The sequence below is a fragment of the Lissotriton vulgaris genome, chromosome 7, assembly GCF_964263255.1.
Source record: "Lissotriton vulgaris chromosome 7, aLisVul1.2, whole genome shotgun sequence".
Classification (NCBI taxonomy): domain Eukaryota; kingdom Metazoa; phylum Chordata; class Amphibia; order Caudata; family Salamandridae; genus Lissotriton; species Lissotriton vulgaris.
In genome coordinates, this window is record NC_141695.1 from 87,195,997 (window position 1) to 87,220,244 (window position 24,248).

Below are 24,248 nucleotides of genomic sequence, written 5' to 3' on the forward strand. Positions count from 1 at the left end.
CCGCTAGATGCAAGTCAAATGTTCAGGATCTCTTCCGACGTCTGTGGCGTCACTGACGGGCCTTTGGCATCATGGATCCCTGACAGGTCCGATTCCGAACCCAAGGCCGAAGCATGCGTCTCCGTGTCCATGCCCCATTTGGACTGGGAGTCCCCCGCTCGTGCCATCGTTTCCACCGCTTGCAGTGCCGCCTTGCGCTCAGCCTCGGTTTGTGAGGCAGTCGGTTTTCGTGCCCCATGTCTCCGTTTGCGCAGTCTCTGCGATTTCCGCAGGCCCGCCGGCGCTCGCTCTCGGTCCTCTTCCCGTTCCTCCTGGACCTTGGTGCCGTCTGTTCCCGCCTTGTATGTTTCCCACCAGTCCCAAGCGACCGCTGCCGAGCTGAAGAATAGCGTTTTGTCGTCCACCCTTATCCGGAGTCTAGCCGGGAATAGTAAGGAGTATGAGATCCCCTCGGTTCGCAGCTCCTTTTTAAGCGTTAAGAAGGAGGCCCGCAGTCTTTGCGTTTCAAATGTGAAGTCAGGAAATAGTGTGACTTTGTTATTCGCAATTTGAAATGGGCCAGCATCCCGGGCTCTTTGTAGCAGCAGATCCCTGTCCTTATAATGCAGCAGCTTGGCTACAATTGGCCTCGGTGGCAGTCCAGGTTTAGGCGGTCCGGACGGAACCCGGTGCGCTCTCTCCAAGGTGAAGAAGGGCGACAGGCCCTCTGGTGCTATCACAGTCTTAAGCCAATTATCGAGACAGGTCACCATGTCGTTCCCTTCCTCTTTTTCCGGAACACCTACTATTCGCACGTTGCTGCGTCGGCTTCCATTTTCTGCATCCTCAGCCCGTCTTTCCAAGACCTGGATTCGGTCTAGGGCATCCGTAAGTTTGCTCTCCAGAGTTTTATGAGCGGGAGCCAGGTCCTTCAGGGTGATCTCAGCTTCTTTCACCCTGTCTTCCAGCTTATCATGGTCCGCTCGGAGTAGGCCCAGCCCCGACGCCACATGCTCAATGTCATTTTGCAACGTATCCCGCGTGGCCGTTATGGCCTCCAGGATGCGATCCTGCAGCCGCTGCAGGTCAGTTGGGTTCGTTAGAGTCATCCTCTGCTGCCTCCAAGGTCGCCATTCCCTCCTGTTTGCCTCTCGGTTTCCCCATGCTGCGCAGCGTCTCGCCACAAGTCCCTGCCCAGTGTCCGGCTACTAAGCAGGCTTCCTGCCGTCCCGCGGGCTCCCCCAGCAGACGGCGGAGCTCCGCTGTATGATCGCTGCGGTTTCAGTTGTGGACTACGCTGCTTATATCTGGGGTTATCAGGGGGATCCCGCCTGCTCCTTCCTTCCCCCGATCACCAGCGATCAGTCACTGCTCCCCGTTCTCCGCAGGTCGCCCGGCGTGGGCAAATCGGCCTCAGCCAGCTGTCCCTACGTGGATTCTGGGCACCCCCGCAATTCTTGGGCTGGCCAATGCCGCTCTTCGTGGTGGGTAACGGTGGCAGCCCCAGCCTCTGTGCCTGTTCTCCCCTCCTCCAGCGTTCCGCTCAGCGCTGGGAGTTGCTCGGGCCTCACCGGGCCGCTTGCCGCCCCCGTCCGTCCCCCCTCTCCACCGGTCCAGTGCTTGGCTTCTCCTCTCACCGTTTTTCTTTGGGGGGGGGATGGCTCAGGGCAGAGGCGTCCCCCGGGTCCCGGTCCGACCTCCGTTCCGGTGCCGATGCCGATTGCTGGCACACTCGGTCGGCCCCCTCTAGTCTGCGCAGCCGCCCGGGTCTCTCCACTCACGCCAGTCCAGCCGCTCCCCAAAGCCACGGGTGAGACTCTCGTTGGTCCCCCAGCTCCCGGAGGACACCGCCTGGCTATCCTTCCTCAGCCAGCGGCAGTTTCCAGCCGCAGAGCCGGGCTCCGATGAACGGCCGGGGCAGCCGCAGCGCAATCAGCCTCTCCTCGCGGCCGCCATATTGGATTCCCCTCCGCTCCGGATCCGGTGATTCCAAACCTCAGCGGCTGCACTCGGGAAATCAGCCCCGTCGGCGGCTCCTCACACGCTCCTCGAGCCCCCGCGTTCGGATCCCCTCTTCTCCGGGGCTTCCCTGGGCTCCTTGCTTCTTTAGGCAGGATGATCGTGGGGAATGGGCGCAGAGCTCCGGGCTCACGCCGCCATTTCCTTCGGCGTCCAAGCCACGCCCCTTGCACTTCCATGATGAACTCCTTATATAGACCTTGAATTTGCTCTGTGCACTGGACATCGCTTTGTGCACTATCTTGTTAGAATTTTTACAATATTCGTTACTCCTTGGGGCATATCTTTATTATAAAATGCTTCATAATTGTATAATATTTTAGATCTTCTTAAACTGTGAATCAGTAAAAATGCTAATAATTCACAATCATTCAATCGGTTGCTGTAAGGAAGGGTCACCACTCCACGGCTCTGGCATGAGAATGTAGAGGTGCTGCTATGGCTGAGAGCAGGAGACTTGTACCACTAAATAATACACTGCTGTATGCATATATGTCCATGCTAATAGACCCAATTCAGGCAGTCTCCTTCCAGAAATTGCCTCTGCTTCAAAAGGTGTTTTAAAAAAGAAATTTAAATTGTACAAATTGCTTGAGGGTCCCCGGCTTCCAGTAGTGATTCAGTGGGGGTCCTCAGGAGTAAAAAGTTTGGGAATCACTGCCGTAGAGTATAGGGGCATCAGGTGCAGTGGCATAAAGTGCAGTAGATTGGCATAGAATAGAGTGGTGCAGAGTAGAATTAAGTGTTGTAGAGTGTCGTAGAATGCAGTGGTGTAGAGTGCAGTGGCGTAGAGTGCAGTGATGCAGAGCAGAGGGATGCAGTTTAGAGTGGCATAGTATACAGTGGTGCAGAGTAGAGCGCAGTAGTGTAGAATGTATTGGTGTAGAGTGCAGTGGTGCAGAGTAGAGTGGTGTATGGGGCTTTGGTTTGAGTAAAGTGGCACAGAATGCAGTGGTGTAGAGTGCAGTGGCGTATAGTGGCACAGGGTAGATTTCACTGATGCAGGGTACAATGCAGTGGTATAGAATGCAGTGGCGTAGAGTGGAGTAGATTGCAGTGGCATAGAGTTGATTGTTTCCAGTAGTGTGAAGTGGTGTTGAGTGGAGTGGTGCAGGGCAGAGTGCACTGGCATAGAGCAGAGTGGCGTAAAGTGCAGTGGTGTAGAGTAGATGAGAGTGGCTTGAAGTGCAGTGGCATTGACTGCAGTGATTCCAGTAGTGTGAAGTGGTGTTGAGTGGATTGGTGCAGGGGAGAGTGCACTGGCATAGAGCAGAGTGGCGTAAAGTGCAGTGGTGTAGAGTAGATGAGAGTGGCATAGACTGCAGTGATACAAAGTAGAGTGGCGTACAGCGTAGTGGCATACAGCTCACTGGCACAGGGTAGCGTAAAGCAGAGTGGTGCAGAGTAGATTGCAGTGGGGGCGAGTACGGTGGCATAGAGTGCAATTGTTAGAAAAGGGGATCTCTAGTTGTCAGAGGTAGGTACCTTTGTCCAAATAGGTACCCTTGCTTCTAGTTGGGGTAAAGGGGATACACACTTCAGATTACCCCTGCTTACTCCCTGGGTAGCTTGGTACGAGCAGACAGACTTATCCCAAAGGCAGTGTGTAAAATATTTGTACTTAAAACACACAGCAATACAGTGATAACACCACAAATAGACGTCACACCAGTTTAGAAAAATAAAGTATCTTTATCTAAACTCAACAAGATCAAAATAACAAAAATTCAACGTACATGTAATAAGAATATGACTTTAAAAAGGTTTCAAACAACTGGGTCCATTGAAAACTATGGATGTGTGATTTCTCACTAAGTGCCTGTAGATGAGTCAAAATTCACAGGTAGGTCCAAACAGCTGCGCAGATGGGAAGCGTTGAGAAACAGAGATGTGTCAATTCCTGAGACCATGGGGTGACAATGCAACAGTTCTGCTGCACGCAGGAGAAGTGATGCGGCAAATCCAGACTGTAGAGGGAAGTGATGCGTCGACTCCAAGACAATACTGGTCAACGGGTGATGTGTTGTGAAAACTTGCCGCACAGGTACGATGTGTGGAAATACGGGATGCGTTGGCAATGCGATGTCGTCGAGCGGCGCTGCCTCGGTCTCTTCAGCCACGATCCCTCGATGCGTTGGTTCTTGCAACAGGCACTGCGTTGGTTTTGGCAGTGCAGCGTGATGCGTTGAGATTCTAGTCGCACAGCGGTTCTGCATCAGGAAAACAGCTGCAAGAACCCACCCCCTCAGCCTAAGACGACTCCTGGTGGCCAACCACACTGGGAACAGCACAACACCCACCGACCATGGACACAACCTAGGATTCATCCTCAACTCCTTCCTCTCCATGTCTAAACAGGTCAACGCCGTCTCCTCCTCCTGCTACAACACCCTCCGCATGCTCCACAGGATCTACAAGTGAATCCCGACCGAAACAAGAAGAACGGCCCTCGTCAACAGCAGTCAACAGTACGGCAACGCACTCTACGCAGGAATCCCAGCCAAACACCTACGACGACTACAAAGCATCCAAAACACCCTCGTGCGACTGATCGTCAACGCCCCCCGCAGCCACATCACACCCCTCCTGAGAGACCTATACTGGCTCCCCGTCGACAAGAGGATCACCTTCAAGCTCCTCACCCACACACAAAAAGCACTCCACAACGCCGGACCAGCCTACCTGAACAGCAGTGTCAGCTTCCACTCCCCAACCCGCCAGCTCCACTCCGCCAGCCTCGCCCTCGCCTCCATCCCCCGCATCCAACGAACGACCTCCGGCGGCAGCTCCTTCTCCTACCTCGCTGCCAAGACCTGGAACATCCTCCCTACCCACCTACGGCAGACTTCAGAAGGCACCTCAAGACCTGGCTCTTCGAGCAGTAGCTGAACCCCCCCCCTCCACTTCCCCTCCCCTCACGGGTAAGTAGCACGCTTTATAAGTACTCTGATTGATTGAGAAGAGCGATGCATCGATTCTTTAGTTCTTTAGGTTTCTTCCAGCTGCCAAAAGCAGGAACAACCTCCAGAGGCCCAGAACTTGAACAGGCACCTCCTGTCAGGTCAGAATACTAAGCAACAGAGTTCAGGGGAGCTGGGGGTGAATTCTTTGTGACCCTGAGACTTCAGAACAGTAAGTCAGCACACACAGGCCCTTGGAGATCTTCTTAAAGCAGGTTCAAAGCAAAGTTCCAGTCTTTGTCCTCTCCTTTGCAGAAACAGCGACTGCAAGCCAACCCCACACCGCACACAGCAAAGGGGCAGTATTCCTTCTCACAGCATTGCAGCTTTCCTCCTTGACAAAGGTCCCTCTTGAGCCTATTAGTAATGTAAAGTTCTTGGGTTTTAGGTCTAATACTTCTACCCCAAAATGTCTTTGTTCTCTTTCTACAAGGGTCTCTGAGCCCAATACAAACCAGTTCTGTCCTCACTGGTGCAGTAGGACCTCAGGGGGTGGAGGTAGCATTGTGCAAGATAGCCAGGCCTTATTCAGGTGCAAGGAAATCTTCTCCCACTTCTCTAAATGCAGCCAAGCCCTACTCAGTTCAGCTCCGAGTCATCGAGGAAGGGCCAGGCACACCTAAACACCCCGAGTGGCTACAGTGAATGCACATCCCCAGCCCCTGTCACTCTAAAACCAGACATTCAATAAACAAACAGGCTAAGGCACACAGAATGGTTAAACAAGCAAATACCTACTTTCTAAAAGTGGCATTTTTAAACTCCTTGTTTAAAAACTATCTTTACTAAAAGATGTGTTTTTAAATTCAGAGTACAGAGTGCCTAAACTTTATTTCTCTATCTTGTCCCATCGGGAAGTTATACTTGTATGAGGTTACAATGCATTTTTCCATTCTAGTCTATAGGGCAAGATAGTCTTTCAATAGGCAAAAACAAAATTAGCAGTATTTCACTATCAGGACATGTCACACACACCAGTATATGTCATACCTTTCACATACACTGCACTCTGCCCATGGGGGTTCCTTGGTCCTACCATAGGGGTGCCTTACATGTAAGGAAAGGGAAGGTTAGGGCCTGGCAAGTGGTTGCACTTGCCAAGTCGACATGGTAGTTAACAAACTGCACACAGACAATGAAGTGGCAGATCTGAGATACCTACTCATGTTGGTGGCACACTCAGTGCAGCAGGTCCACTAGTAGCATTTCATTTACGGCTCTGCTGGCACACTTCAGTGCACTTTACTGGGGACTTACCAGTAAATCACATATGCCAATCAGGGCGAACCAATTGTAACAGCAATTTATACAGGGAGCACTTGCACTTTGACACTGATCAGCAGTGGCAAAGTGCCCAAAGCATCTAAGTCAGCAAAAACTAAATTCAAAAATGCAGGAGGTAGAGGCAAAAAGCCAGGGAAAACCACACTTAAGATGCCAAGTCTAATAGCAATGGTGCAAAATAGGTTGGTGTAGAGTTCAGTGGCATAGAGTGAAATGGCATAGAGTGGTGCAGGGTAGATTAACATAGAGTGTACTGGTTTTAAGTAGGATGGTGTAGAGTGCAGTGGTGTAGTGCAGAGTGGTGTAGTGCAGAGTGGTACAGAGCAGAGTGGCATGGAGCGGTGCAATGTAGAGTGCAGTGGCAAAGAGTAGAGTGGAGTAGAATGTAGTGGTGCAGAGTGGAGTAGAGGGCAGGACATGGAGTGCAGTGGTGTAGAGTAGATTGTGTCCCGGTAGAATGAAGCCCCGTGAGTTAGAGTGGCTTGGAGTGCAGTGCTGCATATAGGAGTGGTACACAGTCTATAGAGGGTATTGGAGTAGAGTTCAGAGTGGCGTATAGAGAAGTAGTGTAGAGTGGAGTGGAGTGGCCTAGGCTGGAGGGGTGTAGCATGCAGTGGTGAAGAGTAGAGTCGAGGTGCGTAGAGTGCATTGGAGTAGAGTGCAGAGTGGCGTATAGAGGAGTAGTGCAGAGTAGAGTGGAGTGGCCTAGACTGGAGGGGTGTAGAGTGCAGTGATGAAGAGTAGAATTGAGGTGGCTTAGAGTGCATTGGCATAGAGTAGAGTGGAGCAGAGTAGAGATGTGGAGTAGAGAGGCATTGAATGGAGTTGGGCAGAGTAGAGTGCAGTGACGTGGAGTTGCGCAGAATAGAGTTGAGTGGCTTAAAGTAGAGTATGCAAGATGTGGTAGCACACTGCCATTAATGATAACACATCTTCAACTGAAACGACCATTACGTTTGCACAGACTTACAGTTTTACTGATAAAATTATACAGTTTTGTTTATCGTATTAAGATATTGGTTTCTATCACACTTCAGAATTGCCCAAAAATGCTTCATTTGTGGTTTTCTAATTCAGATATATTCTGAAATATCTGCACAGTTCATTTACTTACTTGCTTATGCCTACTACCCATCTTGGGGTATAAGCAGTCTAACAGGACTCTCCAGTCATCGTTGTCCTGGGCTTTTCTTTCAATCTCACTCCAGGTGCAACCCATCTCCTTGCAGTCAGCCTTGAGGCCTCAACCAGGTGTTTCTTGGCCCTCCTTTTTTTCTTTTTCCTGGAGGATTCCAGATGAGGCCTTGAGTGGCAGTGTTTGCTGCGAGTTTGTGGAGGGTGTGACCTACACAGCCCCAGCGTCTTTTCATGATTTCTTTATGAGCAGGGAGTTGGAAAGTCTTCTGCCATAGGTTGATTTTCCCCAGGCAAGCGTGATGAAGGTCTGGACTTTGTTCGTGGTGGTCACTGTTGTCCTCTAAGTTTCTGCTCCAGCAGGATGCGAGAGTGATGTGGCATCAGACCATCATCTTGTCATGGCCAGGCAAAAGCTGATGAATGTATGGATGGAACCAACAAACCTACGCCGGCGATATACCACCACCCTCCTCAAAGATGTACAGAAATGGAGTGAATACTCAATCAACCTCAAATACAATTTTCAAGTCTTGCGAGAACCAGAGGACGACAGAGACCCAGTAGAAAGTCAATGGGAGAAGATCAAAGAAACAGTGACAGCAACCTGCCAGGATGTACTAGGTCCCTAGAAACAGCAGCATTAAGAATGGATCTCCACCGAGACTCTTTGCAAAAATCCAAGAGAGGAAGGAAAAGAAAGCTGCAGTCCACACCAGCCGCACAAGAGAAAAAAGCAAAAGCTCAGGCAAATACACCAAAACCAACAAGGAAGCAAAGAGAAGCTTAAGAGCAGACAAGCAAAGGTTCATCAGTGGTCTGGCCACAGAAACTCAGGAAGCAGCAAGCCATGGACACTTGAAAGTACTGTAGAACATAACAAAAAAACTACTTAGCACATACAGCAAGCCAAAAAGACCTCTCAAATCTGAGTAAATACCAAGCTCCCTCGGAAGACAGACCCTGACATTTGACCTCTATCTTTGAATGCACAGTAAATGTGACAACAAAAGAACAAGATTTAAGGCCTGTTGACAGAAATAAAGTACTCGGAAGGATACAGTAAACAAGGAATACTCCATTGGAGAGACAAAATCAAGGTGGACAGCCTAAAACAAATAAAGCCAGCAAATATAAATCAAGCAAATGTGAGTTACGAACCACAAAGCCTATGAGTAAAAAGCAAGTTTTTCCTTAGGTTCTTGCACACTCACTAATAAGCACCTATACGCACTCATGCATATTGTCTCTCTACAACCGGGTTCAAAATTATTTCAAACAAGGCCGAAACCGTAAACCCAAAATACGTCAGGAGTAGAAATTAGTACAATTGCTTATTAAAAAGGGTTTTTTTTTTGTTATCCTAGTATATCTTTTTTATATAAAAAGGACTGTTAAAAACCATTCAAAATTTTACTGGTATAAACTACTTCATTCCATAAACTTTACAAGACAAGCATTGGCATAGCCAATAGGTCTCGCCTTTGGAATCTTATAAGTGTTTAGTTATCCAGCAAAATATCCTTGGTGAAACAACATCAACTGTTGCATGGCTAAACACTTATAAGGTCCCAAAGGCGAGACCTATTGGCTATGCCAATGCTTGTTCTGTATACTTCAGTTCAACACCTTAAGTGGGCCTACAAGTCGCCGAATTAGAAGAAAAAAGTTTGACCTAGACCAGCATTTCATGGTGGACCTGTGAAAATTGGCAGCTACGCCCTAACAACTGATGTAAGATGCGCACATTTCTGGGAATATGGGAGAGAGATAGGAGAGAAAAGCACTAGAAGTGGGGAAAAGTGGTATTAGGAATGAGGGAGGTCAGAGTTGGGCCCACAAGAGGAGGGTCGCGAGGGCCCACAACGCGCTTCTCATGGCAGAGGGAGGTAGGGGACAGGTCGAGGACTGCATCCAGGTTGAACCAAGGAGGGAGGGTAGCTAGGGAGAGTGAGGAGGTTACATTGAGATGTCAACCAATGCTTCAGTCAACCCAAATGAAACCGGGTTTTACAGAAAGAAACACCCACATCACCTGCAAAGGAAGAGAGTGGCTCCCAGCTCTTCACTCATCCCAAAGGCTGGTTTCTCGTGCAGCACAATATACATGGGTGAATAAAACCCATGTGGATAACAAGGCTTCAGACACTTTAAAAGCACAACAAGCACACAACCATCAATAAGGAGAATAGAAATGTAGACACTACTGGTCCATTAGAATTGCCAGAAAGAAGGTTATTGAAAATAAATTAATACCCAAGCATTGAAATGACGCTGAGGTGCATGCCTGGCACATGCATATTTTTGCCTCTCTGTCACTTGCACATGCATCTAAGACAGCCAGAGGTCATTGTTGAAAGGAGTACCTTTATAATTTTTCTACCAACATGATTGGCAAAGTCTCAAGCCAATGGCTGATAGAGGCTGGTTGAAGAAAAGCAGTAGCTGAGATCAGTGAACCCAAAGTCTACTCTATATTTATTGCTGGCAACAGGTCTGTTTGACAATTTAGCTATTAAAATCGAGACCTAAAAAGGGGCTCAGCTTGAAAAATCTTTCCATGACTGCCAGAAAGTTACCCTAAATTCACCATATCAGTAGAGGGGCCGGAAGTGGTAAGGTTTTTTTTGTTTTGCACCAATAATGTAAGGTCTATACTACACATTGTCCCTTTCTCAATTTTTTGTCTAGGTGAAAAAAGTAATAAAACCTTAGGACAAAGAGGAGAAGAGACTGTACAACTGCAATGCTGCATATTTTAACTACATTGGTACCCAGGAACAAAACGTTTTTGGGCTTGGAAGGTAATCTCAGAGAAAGCATTAGCAGAAGCAAACTGATGGGCTACCCTGCTACAGCTTATTTCAATTGGTCAGTGTTAGGTGCAAAGTGGGCCAAAGTCGAGAAATCCAGCTCTTACACACACAAAAGGTAGGCATATCCAAGGTAAAACTGGAAACAACTCTACAATTGGGTTTACAGTGGATAAAAGAAGTTGGAAATGAGGTAGGTTAGATGGGTGCTGAGTAGTTTAATGTACCAGCATAAAGCCTGACCTCGTAATTCATGCACTGTAAACCAGGGTTTAAGAGAAAGAGGAGTCTCTTTAGACCTTCCACCCCAAGTGCCTCTACAGTAACTTTCCTGCCTTTCAGTGGTCAGGAAATTGAGTCTGTACATAGGGTCAATACCAACAAAGGGCTGTGCATGCACCCAATTAACAGAAATCCTTCAGATCACAGCGCTCTTCCCTCTGAGGCAAGGAGCCCTGCACAATCGATAAACAACATGGAGGCATGAAACGAAGACGTGCGCGGAATCGGTCATCGCACACTGCCCTTCAAACAGGAAACCACAGAAACAATGTCTTAACAGTATGATAGCTCTACGCGGAAACAGGCTACCAGGATGGATGGCTCGGGGACGCGTTGTAAGGCAACTCTGTCGAAAAGAAACAGAAGACAAACAGAACAGGCGCCCCACCCGCCACAGAGTCAGCGGTCAGCATATGGGTGAAAATACAACCCAAAACAGCAATCAGAAGGCAATAGCTTTTACTCAATCTAAAGACGAATGAAAAACAATAGGAGGAAATGTATTGTTAGGAGTTGAATTATAATAATGCATTCGGTTAGCACCTGACGCTGCAAAGCATTGGAAATAACAGGTTATGATAATTCTGTGAAAGGTATTCAATGAACCATATCTGGACGAAAGGCTCAGAAAGCCAGTAGGGAAATGAACCTCAGAGCCTACTGGAAATTTGCCCAAGGATATCAGTGGTGGGTTTAACCCACTGAGATGCCGTACAGATCGATCACAGAGAATACAAACTAGCACAAGCGCGCGCCTCGCACAGCAGCAGGGGGAGGGGGCCTGCGTGATTCCCTGTGGGAGCGTACAGCAAGGCGCGATGATTACGACCATATGGCCCCGCGTACTTCCACAAGGGAATTGCCAGACGTGCACGCGTAGCCATTGCAAGCAATGCAACGCGTCCATGTTTTTGCCCCTAAAGCTCTGCCGATGGCTAAAGATCTCTCTCCTAGGCAGCGCATGCGCGCTGCGTAGGCGTGACCTAAAGAGGACAGATGGAGAATAAAGACATACAAAATAAGTGAGTACCTAATCTCTATATTCAATTCAATTTACAAATAAAGTCTGTAAATGGGGGATAAGACTAAAGGGCCTATTTACAAAGGTAAATTAGATATCAACACTTTACTCAGCATACTGAATTGTAGGAAAAGCAGTATCAAATCTCATGTTGCTTGTTAATCTGAGTCCAGGGGAATTTGCGAAATTATTTAAAGGATGTGGTAGACAATACTGCCACTATTTAAAACTATAATTAGGTGAACCAAGGAGCTCAAAAAGAGCACATGGTTTTGCATTGCTATAAAGTTAAACACATCTTGATAAGACATTAAATATTTTGACATATGAAGAAATCAATGCATAATTTTGAAGCAGCTATTTACTCTTTGGAATAGTAAAGAATGTTAATACTTAAATTCCATCATAAGTTACACAAACTGGTAGCCTATGTATTTTGGATTTGAAAAATTAGTGAAAAATGAGTGACTTGTCATCCCCAAAAATATGTGGACACACTCAATAGCCTTAATTTGTAAAACCACATCCACCATATTACCGATGCCAATAATTGACGATGCTTCATCATATTTATTATGCTCCAAACAACTAAAGAAAGATTTTTTTATCTGCAAAGTACAAATGTCCAAGTAGAGGTGGCGTTGATTCAAACCCTATCCAAATGTTTTTCTCATACGGTTGGTTGGACTTTTGGTGGCAGTCAGCTAATCAGTTTTTGAAAATAAATGTAAGACCAACAGTAGATGTTAATGAACGTTTAGCTTAGTTTAGTGTTCTTAATGCCTTTATATATTAACCTATTAAAAGTGTCTGACCCTTTGTTTAACTAAAGTAATTACAAGAATATTAATGACAAATGTATGGAAAAGCCAAGCTTTCTCCTGCACAGAATTAACCAAAAAAAATCAAAAGGCGGGAAACAATATTGTTTATGGTTTGAATAATAGGTATGGTGAATTCAGATAGATAGGGTTGTTGGGATTTATATGCTGTTCATTAAAGAATGTTTTGCCAGACAAGTATCAATCCAAGTAACAGTTCTGTATCTCACAACCCTACAATTCACAGAAGGAATGTTGATGCTAACCTAACTCATGGTAGCCACCTTTTTTATTAATCTTTAAATTTAGAATGCATGAAGGTTATGCACTAGTGTAACAGTAACATCATATATATTGGTAATTGCTTCAAGGATGATGTTGGAAGAATAATTACCCCTCATTTGGCCTTGATGGCTTTTCCTGCTGTGAGTTCCAGATGAGAACCTGTAATTTATTTTCTTTTACTGTTGGATTCATCTGAGTGAAAAGAAGCTTCAGAAGTATGCAAGGAAAGTCAGTTTTGCCCTGGTCTTATGTTCAGAGAATGCTCAAATCTGCACTTCCATTATTTTAGGATGTATGAAGACTTATACAAACACACAGTGCAGAGGTAGAAAAGTAAATAAGCCAGAACCTGAAGGAAAACCAAAGTGGGCAGGAAAAGATGCACACATAGGCCACAGCGAATGCGAAGTCAGGTAGAAAAGAGTGAAACTAAACCAAGAATATATAGAGAGACCTAGTGCATCACCAAATTAAGGAGGGAAGGGCAACACTACACAAGACAAATCCTAAACCAATTAGGTACATATTAATAAAGGAAGTGGCACCAAAACTAACTAAATTCCATCAGTAGATCAGGAGTTAGGAATTATTTAAGTTTTTAGGGTAAAATAGTGCCTAAAAGATCAAAGCACCAACCACGGATATCTGGTCGAGCGAAACACAGTCAGAGTCAAAAGTTAAAGGCAACCTCCATAGAGCGCTGGTAAGAAAGATGGGGTGCATTGGGCCTGGTCTCGGCTTACCTTTTATGAAAAAAGGTTCTGAGAAGGTACATTTCAGTGGGGCCAGGCAACAGGCAGTGTGCAAGGAGGAGGCATCCTCATTGAGGAGCTGCTGGACAAAGTTACAGTAAAGATTTTTACCTTCAGATTTAATCAACTTTTCGGAAGTTGAAAATTTCCAGTTAGACAAAGCTACAAAATATTTCTAAAGAGTGCTCCACTGGGCTGAATACCTACACTGAGAGGTCCCGTAGGACAGTATTTTCTGCTGCGAAGAAGGTAGCAGGAGCTACGACGAAGTCAGGCTGCCCAGTGATGCACCCATGGGCAGATCAACTGACAAGTAGGTCCCAGTCTTCTGTCATTTCTCAGGGTACATTCAATAATTTTTTTTAAGTCACATGCTTTCCAGAGAAGTACTACCACACCACCACCAAGGGTCCTTCAAGCAGCAGGGCAGTCCTCTGTAGCAGCATCACAGAATTCGGATGGCAGGGAGGTCCTACTGAAGTCCATGATACGTCCAGGAGAGCATTGAAGAAGTATTCAGAGGGTCCATTCTTTATACCTGGTGCCAGTCTTTGTATGTGGGAGGAAATCCTATCTAACCCTTATCCGGATCTGTAAAGTTCTTTCCTTCCACTGGCTAGGTCCAAGATATCTGGGGTGACAAAAGTCAGGTTCCTTTAATTGGGCTTGAGGCAAGCTCTTTTAAAGTGTAAGTGGGGCAGGGAACGGCTCTGCCCCAAGCCATCCAGTCTAATCCTGCGTGGAGAAGTGTGGCTCACGGTGTAGAGCAGGCAGACCCGGAAGCTGAGGTCAGACCCGGGACCAGGGTTCAATTCCTGACGCGGCAGGGTCTTGAGCTCAAATGTCCACGGACTCGATAATTCTCGCTTCGGTGCCTGCTCTAATCATGGGTTCTCACTCTGCAACTCTGGGCATTAAGCTTGCTTAATCTCCACAACGGCCCCCCTGCGGCGGGATGCCTGGCTTTCCCCTTGGGGATGCCCTGTAGGGGCTATCTCACAGGGAAAAAAGCCAGGACGGGTTCCCAAGGCAAGCACCGGGAAACCTCCGGGTAAGCTGTGCGCTCAATAAATGCAATAATAATAATAATAATGATAATAATAATCCTAATTCCCTTTGTGTCACTGTCTGGGAAGAATAAACAAAGCCCAACAGAGCACTTCACAGTCATGTGAGCCAGGAAACTGGCTGAAGGCACAAATGGTTATGACACGAAAATACCAATTTCCTAAAAGTGGCATTTTCAGAACTGAAACTTAAAATACAACTTTACCATTTACGAGGACTTTGATGTATAATTAATTTGTGTCCAAACAGCATAGCTCCACCTCTTCCCAATCCCAAGTTACCATTTATTAAATGGAATAAGATAACCCAGTGTTAGTCTGTGGGAAAGATAGGTCTTACAGTATTGAAAAACAAATGTAGGGGGTTTTCACCTGCAGGACATGTAAAAGTTAAATCCATATGTCCTACTGTTTAATTACAATGCACCATGCTCAATGATCCTTAAGGACCTACCTTAGGGGTGACCTATAAGTATTAAAAAGAAAGGTTTAGGCCTAGCAAAAAATGTATTTTGCCAGGTCGAAACGGCAGTTTAAAACTGCACAACAGGCTGCAGCGGCAGGTCTGAGACAAGTTTTAAAGTGCCACTTTAGTTGATGAACAATGAGTGCTGCAGGCCCACTAGTAATATTTAATTTACAGTCCCTGGGTACATGTAGTACCATATACTAGGGACTTAAAACTAAATTAAATAGGCCAGTCAAGTGCAAGGCAATTTTACCATGTTTTAGGGAGAGGACTCATGCACTTTAGAACAGGTTAGTATTGGTAACGTACAGAGTATTAAATCCAACAAAACAAAACCAGCAAAACAGAAGGAGTAAAGGCAAAATGTTAAGGGGAAAACCATGTCAATGATATCAGGTCTAACATGGTTTAACAGTACTCTGAGTATCATGGCAATCATGTGATTATCATGCAACCCCTGGGGTGCAGGTGGTGAAAGCATTTTAAACGCGGGTGCTCTCATTGCACTGCTGGAAGGCACACATTAACACTTTAAGGGAGATACTTAAGAATCATCATTGCCCCACACATAGGGAGCTCACAGGGATCCAACAACGTCTGAAGAGACACTAAAGAAACAAGCAACAGTGCTTGAAAAGACACCAGAAAAACAAGCTTTGTCAAAACCAATAGGTCTCGCCTTTGTAATGCAAGTTCTAAGCTATTGGCATTCCCAATACAAAATATCTTAATCTAACTGAAGTAAACAAGCATTAGCAAAGACAATAGATTCTACAGCTAAGACCTATAGCCTCTGCCAATGCTTGTTACCTATAGTGCCTTAAATAAGTGTTTTGCTCCCAGTTAATATAGCACTGCATTGCAGAAAATGTGACATGAAAACAATTACTATTCACTCTTTCATATAGCGTGTGTGTCCAGTAGTTCATTGAAACTTTCTACTGAGCAATGCAGTCATGTCGACATCCAGGGCCGGCTCTAGGCTCATGGTGGCCCTGGGCAAGGAGCGTAGGTAGGGGGCCCGGAAGAGGTGGCCCGGGCGGGGCGGAGCGCGCAGGCCAGTAAAGAGGGGAGGGGGTCAGGGTGTTTAGTAGTGGAACAGAGCTGGAGGCCGCCAAATCCCTGCCAGGGGCCACCACGCAAATATGTATCCATCCTCAGAGGATTAATATATTAAGGATATATATTGGCGTGGTGGCCCCTGGGGTTTGGTGGCCCTGTGCAGGTGCACAGCTTGCACATGCCTAGAGCCGGCCCTGCGACATCAGAGTTCTTTATAGCAAAATGGAGGAATAGATTTTGGAGAAATATGCACCCCACAGATATAAATATGTAAAAACAACAGTACATTGTGAAGCACATTATGAAGTGTAAGTTACAGATACTCTGATTGCAATTGCATGTCTCTGAAAATGTGCTAAAAGGCACAAGGCTGGCGTATGGTTTTGGTTACTGTCTTCAAATTAAACAGTTGTAAACTACTTGATTTCAAATGTTTTAAAAAAAAATATATTTCCACTATAATTGCAATTCTCAAAAATGGAATCTAGCAGAATGCAAAAATCTTTCCTTTGATTGAAGTTAAATAGTAGGTACTGACCCCATGGCAAGAGGTTGGGTTTGTTTTCCTCGTCTGGTTCATACAAACACCTGGCTTGAAGGTTTCTAGCACTGTTTCTGTATCACTGGGAAAACATCAACTATGTACTATGAATCTGAAGAAACGCTTGAATGCTAGGAACAGTGTATTTTTGAGATTTTAATCTGATGTAACTTTGTGGTAAGTAGATAAGTAAGAGTGTTTGGTGTTTTATTGGCATTCATTAGTACCGGGGACTTTTGGGGGTTTGTCTCGTGTGAAATTTCAGTTTTAACAACTGACACGGTCTTTGCTGCTATTAAAATTGTGTTTTTTTCCAGATACACATTTTAAATCTGTCAGCAGAGGAAATCTTGGAATGTGTGTCTTACGCAATCACTTCATTCTTGCAGGGTAAAGTTAAAATTCCATGCATGTCATTAGTTATGGTCACACTTGGATTCATTTCTGCATGGAGGAGCCCAAATAAGACTTAACTCTGGTTCCAGTCTATAAATTGGGGGGTTTATTTCCAAGGAACTTGCACTGTCCATGAGTCATATTTTTTAACTTATTGGGGCGCTGTCACTACTCCACATTTATAAGGAGGCATATCTCAAAATGTACCTATATCTGAACAGGGTGTGTCACGTAAGTATTAATATATGCAAGGTAGGGAGACAGGATTTGCCAGACTCGGGAACATGGCAGCCGCCGGCTAAGTGGTTGCTGATCTTCGGTAGGCACAACGTTTAGTTGAGAGGGCCTCTCCCACTTTCCCACCACCGCCTCCCCTTCTACTCACAGTTGTCCAGTGGAGATTCCTTGAAGTTTCTTTTTTCCTTCCTTCTCCTTTCGGAGCGGGGGAGCGTGGCGAGACTGTCTTTCCTCCCCTGATGGTGCCGGAGTCAGGCAGTGTTCATACTTCGCCAACTGCCTGGTCACGGGTTCCCCGCTGGGGGAGTGCTGCCTGGGAGCCGTGCTGCTGCCAAGTTGTGATCTTTCTCTTCCGGGCCATTGGTGGAAGAGGCAGCACCAGCCAGGACGCCCTCTGTGTGCCTGCATTTTGCGAGAGGCTATTTTCTGCCGAGGGCTACGCAAGGAAGATACGCCCCGGGGAAACTGTGGTAAGGTCTGTCTGTCGAGGGGGGCGTGTGGGGGGTGTTATATAGGAATTTATTTGATCAAGTTGGGACACACACCCCTACCTAAAAAAACGGAAGCGATGGTTTTAATATTCCATTATTGGGTCTCTGTAAGGGAGACTACATAAGGGTCCAGAGGGACATAGGTTCGCATTCCAGCCTATGGAGAAGGCTACGTAGAATAGACCCGCTCTACCAATCAGGAAAGTGTGCAGATATACTCTTCACACTAGTGCCTTATAACGCATCTTCAGGGGGTGGAAGCTTTACCGCCTCTCCGTCCTGGGATTGATATAAATATCATGACTAAGGGTCGCAGTAAGTCACCAGCACCTTTTAAAAAGGGCCCAGGTGGGAAAACAGAGAAAATACCATCTACCTTTTCTATGACTGGTAAGAGCCCCAGGAGTAGGGGCAGAGGAAAGAAGACCACTCAATCTAAGGTGAAGGTCACCCCCTCCCTGAAATCCTTCTGAAATATCCTTGCGTCCCCAGCTGTTGCCCTGGAAGGAACGGTTGAAGGTCGAAGCTCTTCCAGAATGGAGTCATCGGCTGGTTCAATCAAGAGCTCTGATACAGTGATCTCTACTGGCTCTTCCTCGCCGGTGGCTCAAACTGTACGGCTTTTTTAATGAAATCGGCCCACGAGTTGTGACCCCAAACACAATCTCAAATTCATATCATTTTCAGGCCCTGGAGGCATTAGAGACACGCGAAGATTATCTCCATGATGGACAGGAGGAATCCTCACAACCTGTACAGTCAACTCCTGCTGCAAGTCATCCCCTTCAGGTGAGCCCAGAATCATTGGTGGACATCCTTTTGGCCTTCAAAGAGGAAATGAAGAGCAGGTTTTCAATCTCTGAAACAGAATCAAGTCACAATACAGGCTTCTTGTACTGTTTTAGCCCAGCAGCTGGAGGAAGTTTCTGTGAAAACCGAGGCCCTGGAGCAGGAAATCCTTATAATTAAACAAGCTATGGATAGGACGTCTGCAGAGATGAGCTGGTTAACTCGTCAAAACAGGGAGATGAAAGAGGATCTGGATCATCTTGAAAATCATAAACAGAGGAACAATCTTAGAATCATCAATATCCCTGAGAATGTGGAAGGATCGCATATTAAGGCCTTTGTGATTTCACTGCTACAGGATACAGCCTAAAACAAGCATTGGCATAGCCAATAGGTCTTGCTTTTGGGACCTTATGAGTATTTAGTTATGCAGCACAATATCCTTGGTGCAACAACATTACCTGTTGACTCCTCGGGTCCTGACCTTGTTGAAGCTGTCCCAGAAGGGTACTGCCTGGCACGTCAGGACAGAATGGGACGTGTAGGAGGTGGGTTAGCAATTCTTTATAAGGATAGTTTCCACTGCCATACTCTACCAGTCTCTGACCCCAAGGATACTTTCCAAGTCTTATACTTCTCTTTAACAGGTGTCCATAACTTTGTATTTAATGGGATCCTGGTCTACCGTCCCCTTGGCCCCAGAGCAGGCTTCGGACAGCAGCTGCTCCATGTCCTAGAACCCTACTTTGGCTGTGACAATCTTACTATATTGGGAGATTTTAATTTTCATCTGGAGCTGTTGGAGACCCGTGACACTCTTTCCCTGTTGGATGTTATGTCTGCTTGTGGACTCACCCAACTGGTCAAAGGTGCCACCCATCAAGCGGGACATACGCTTGACGGGATTTTCTCCAATGATCAGAGGCTGATGGTGAATGACCCCTTTTTCTTCTCATGGTCAGATCATCTAGCCGTCCCTTTCAATGTGTTCTGTCCTATTTCGGGGAGAACTAGTAAAAATCCGAGCAAAATGGACTCTCGTAGGAATTTTAAGAACATCACGGAAAGTTCCTTTGCTCCTTGGATATCGAATCTGTCCATATCCCAGGAGGACAATGCCCAGTCAGCGGTCTCACAATATGAAAAGACCGGAACCGAGGCTCTGGAAGAACTGGCCCCCATCCGTCAGTGTTACTCAGCCAGGAAAAGACCTTCGGCCCCATGGTTCTCGGAGCGCCTAAGACTCCTTAGACAGGAAGCTAGAAGACGGGAGCGCCTCTGGCACTCCAGCTGGGATCTAAGGGACAAGGAAGCCCATAAGACCCTGTTAAGGAAGTACAAGCTGGAAGTAATAAGAACAAAACAAGAATATTTTACGGCTCTCACTACCTCTCTCTCTTCTCCAAAAGAGCTATTTAGGATAGTGGACTCCCTCACTACCCTTCAGACCCCGGACCCGGTTATTGCATCACAGGAGCTTTGTGATAGTATAGCCTCTTTCTTTCAGACCAAAATCTCGGACATCTACACCGCCCTGGAATTGCAGAGATCTTTTACCTCTGAGCCTCCTGCCCCCGCTGACTTGGTCCCTGCTCCTTCGGAGAAACTCTTGTTAGGAAGCTTGGAATTTTTCCCTCCTCTTTCTTTACAGGATCTAGAGACTCTCCTTAATAAAACCAAATCCGGCTCCCCCCTAGATGCCTGTCCGCTCAAGATCCTGAAGCAGTGCAGAGAATCCCTCTTGCCCCCCCTTGTTGACATCATGAATAGGGCCATGAGGGATGGCATTTTTCCTCAACAGTGGAAAAACGCGGTTGTAAAACCCTTACTCAAGAAACCCTCTCTTGATCCTGGGGTATTAAAGAACTTTCGCCCCATCGCACTGCTCCCGGCTCCTGCGAAGATGTTAGAAACTCATCTAAATAGACATCTCGCTGCCTTCGTGGAAAGCTCGGGCTGTCTGGATCTTTCCCAGCACGGCTTCAGGAGGGAGCACAGCACTGAGTCTGCCCTGACTATAGTGCTGGACAATATCCGCACTCGTGTGGATAAGGGTCAGACCTCCCTCCTGATCCTTTTAGACCTTACGGCGGCCTTTGACACCCTCTCTCCCTCAGTTTTAACATCTCGTCTGGGGGAGATCGGGGTTCAGGGGGCGGCCCTTAGGCTACTCACCTCTTTCCTCAATCAACGAGAGCAAAGAGTGATGCTGGGCAAATTCCTATCTCCATCCCTGTCTGTGCAATGTGGGGTCCCTCAGGGGTCGGCGTTAAGTCCGACCCTCTTTAACATTTACGTGACCCCCCTTGCCAGACTTATTAGATCTTTCGGGATGGAGGTAGTCTCATACGCGGATGACACGCAGATCCTTGTCTCTCTCTCCCAGTCAGTAACCTCGACTGCCTCCAACTTTAGATCTTGCATGGAGGCAGTCGGGCAATGGATGATATATAATTCATTGAAACTGAATGGGGAGAAGGCTGAGGTGATGGTGTTCGGAGGTAAGGAGGAGATATGGTCAGCCGATTGGTGGCCAAACTCACTGGGTGCCTGCCCGATTCCTGCCTCTTCCGCTAAAAACCTTGGGGTCGTTATTGATCCCACCCTCACTATGTGCCAACAGGTTAACAGAACTGTTTCTACCTGTTGGGGTATCATTCACATACTGAGGAGGATCAGGCACTACCTCTCACAGCAGGCAAGGAAACAACTTGCTGTTGCCCTTGTCGGTTCGCGTCTGGACTACTGCAATGCGCTGTATGCGGGTCTGAATAAAAGCCTGCTGCAGCGCTTGCAGGTAGCCCAGAACGCAGCAGCGAGGTTTGTCCTTGATCTACCCCGGCGCACCTCGGCTACCTCTGCTAGAAAATCACTGCACTGGCTTCCTATAGAGGACCGAATAGTGTTCAAAACCATGTGCATGACCTATAGGGCCTTAGCAAAAAGAAGCCCCACTGGAATAGGCTCCATTCTGTCCCGCTATAGCCCCGGCAGGGACCTCCGCTCCTCGAACAGACTCCTTCTTTCAGTCCCCCGTATTCGGAGAACCAGATGGGGTGGCAAAGCTTTCTCTAATCTGGCTCCCAAATGGTGGAATGCCCTCCCCCTGGAACTAAGGTCCCTTCCTACTCTTAGGAATGCTCTTAACCCCTTCGAGGCTATTGACGAGCTGGGCTCGTCATCGCGCTTACCTGTCCTGCGCGGATGACAAGGCCAGCTCGTCACGTAACGCGGTATTTTCGAAATTGCCGCGCACAGCGGGAAAAGCCGCCGCAGCGATGCGGTTAAAACCCATCTCTTTGTGCGGACATACCCATAGTTGTGCCCTGCCCTCTTTTGATCTGTTTTGGTAGGCGCCTTGACACCTTCGGGTTTTAGTAGCGTATTACAAATTGCTTTTCATTTATTCATTCATGGTTAAACACTTAGAAGGCCCCAAAGGCGAGGCCTATTGGCTATGCCAATTTGTAAAGCAGGTTAGATAGTTCACTTTACAAAATCCTGGAACTCTGCACTCAGAGAAAGAAAAGTAATTTTAAACTGACTTCTGACCGCTAAACTCAGAGCAAATGTGACAAGATAAAAAAAAAGATCTAAAAGGCATCTTTATTACTCCTTCACTTTCTGACAACAGAAAACCTGTTCTTTTTCAACTCGCCAGAAGGGGCAAGTAGGTCCTAAATATAGCTAGACTTGATCAAAACTGACTCACCATAGCGAGTGTGCGAGTCGATTTTCCGAGGACTGAACAGTGAACAAGTGGCACAGTGGCTTTTGCTCAGACAACTTACATTGGTATTTTTAAAATATTTTGAATTACAGCTAGGAATTAATGTTGAGTATTCAAAGTTTGTTGCTAGTATGTAGCGAAACCTGTTTGGGGTGCAGTGATTCAACCTGAGTTGAGATGCAACATAACCATAGTCTCCCATAGCAGGATCCCCCTGGGTCAGAACAGAAACTCTGAGGGAGTCTGCCCCTATTGCTAGAATTTGCAGCATGCACTAATACCCAAGAATCACTTCTCAGACTGGGGCACACTACTGATGGCAAACTCAGTGCCCTATGTGGTAGGGATGGAACACATGTGGTGCTCTTATAAAATGTAGCTCAAAGGTGCTAAAAAAAAATAATGAGTTGGGAGCAGAGGCAGGTGAAGTAACCCAGTTGGCAGAGGTGGAGGGAGAAGCAACAAAGTGGGGAATGTGGAAAACAAAAGGATGGAATCACGAGCGAAAGAACAACAAGAGTGTGGGTAGGAGGAGAGAAACACTTGGACAAGAGAGAGCAAAGTGAGGAGAGAAAAGCACATAAGGAAGACAACTGGTAAACACATGTACTACAATGTGGTGCTATTAAAAAAAAGAAAAAAGTAGCTCCTTAAAAGCGAGTAGAGACCGCAAAAAAGCCAGTCAATCAACGAGATGGTAAAAAGGTTATGCTTCATGGGAAGCACAAACACAAGATAGGCTGACACAAGAATAGCCATACAATAGAAAGAAAGCAAATAAGAGTGACAGTAAAGTTTGAGGCACATTGTTATTAGAGTAATACTAAAAAAATACCCTACCGTCATGTGTACTTCAGTTGTAATAATAAGTTCACCAACAAATTCGACTAGCTCCATACAGAACATCCGAAGCTGCAAATGTTCCTCATTACACAGTAAGTGTAGTTTCTCTAAGCCCACCAATATGTCACAAGGACACAGTTAACAAACAACCAAAGTCATTATTTAACAACCTAAGGCATTCTAGAAGTCTGGCGATGCATTCTTGGCTCACTTGAACTAAGCCAATTGAAGTAACTTACTTGAAATCTCAGCAACGCCCGGTTCTGGAGCCATCTGCCAGCCGTGCAGGAGAGTAGGTCTCACTCAATCCTGTTCACCCTCTTAAAACGAGGCATACTGGGACTTGTAGTCCAACTGCAATATGCGACCCGTTTAAACAGTCACCTTATAACATGGGCCAACAGACCGCTACTGTCACACCCCTGTCGCCTCATGTTTGCGTGGGCAGCACCTCTGACAGGTGACAGCCGAACGTAACACTCACCAAACTCGTATCGTCTCCGAGAGGCAGCGCGGGACAGAAATAAAGGTGGAGGAGTAGGAGCTCTCAAGGAGGGAGCCGCGGAGGTCGGCCTGAGACCGTGCGCATGAGGGGCTCCCGGCCACAGCAACACCAAGAGGGGGTGGTAACTGGACGGGGGACTGTAGCGTCCAGAAGGGAGGAGCAGAGGCGGGCAGCAGGAGGTGACGCGTCTCCACGAATGTACAGCCGGGTGGCTGTAAGCGGAAGAAAAAAGAGAAGATGGAACTTTGGTATTAAACAAAATCGGGTAAGAGGAATGTAGTTACCTCTTTCAATAAGCACATGTGTGTGTGGAGGTGGTGCTGTTGATTCACATCCGCTGCGGTCTGGCCTTGCGGACAGACCACTCTGAGCTGAGTGCGGGCAACAACAGGCCAGCCAAATGCAAGACAAACCTGCAAAATTACAGGGCTGTTGGCCAACCAACCAATAGTTGATGTTTAGCGCAGGGTTATATTTTCAACACTCAAGTGACCGAACTGTTTAACAACAGTTGTCTCCTTCATCTGCTCCCTCTGTAATATTTGCCGATCACAGCCCCCTGCATTGATATCTGCTTTGAATTTTACTTGCACAAGAGATCGTTATCAGCTTGTGTAAAACATTATCCTGATTGGATGAAGAAAGATAAGAGACCTGTGCCCCACATTCGCTTTTTATGTTTTTACCTGGGAATTTCACTGAAAGACTCCTTCCGCCAACAAATATTCTTCGATTTATTTTTTACAATAGTCAGCAGCAACAGTCTCC

The 24,248-nt window shown here is 46.7% G+C and overlaps 1 protein-coding gene across 1 annotated transcript in view; it reads right to left on the bottom strand.

The window, feature by feature from the left end:
* The window catches only part of LOC147700854 (uncharacterized), a 167,359-nt gene extending 143,775 nt beyond the window's left edge, over positions 1-23,584 (bottom strand). Inside the window, exon 1 of the mRNA XM_086929755.1 lies at positions 23,460-23,584. The gene's annotated coding sequence lies outside the window, so the exon portion shown is untranslated. The remainder of the gene's footprint in view (positions 1-23,459) is intronic.
* Between the last annotated feature and the right edge of the window lie 664 nt (positions 23,585-24,248).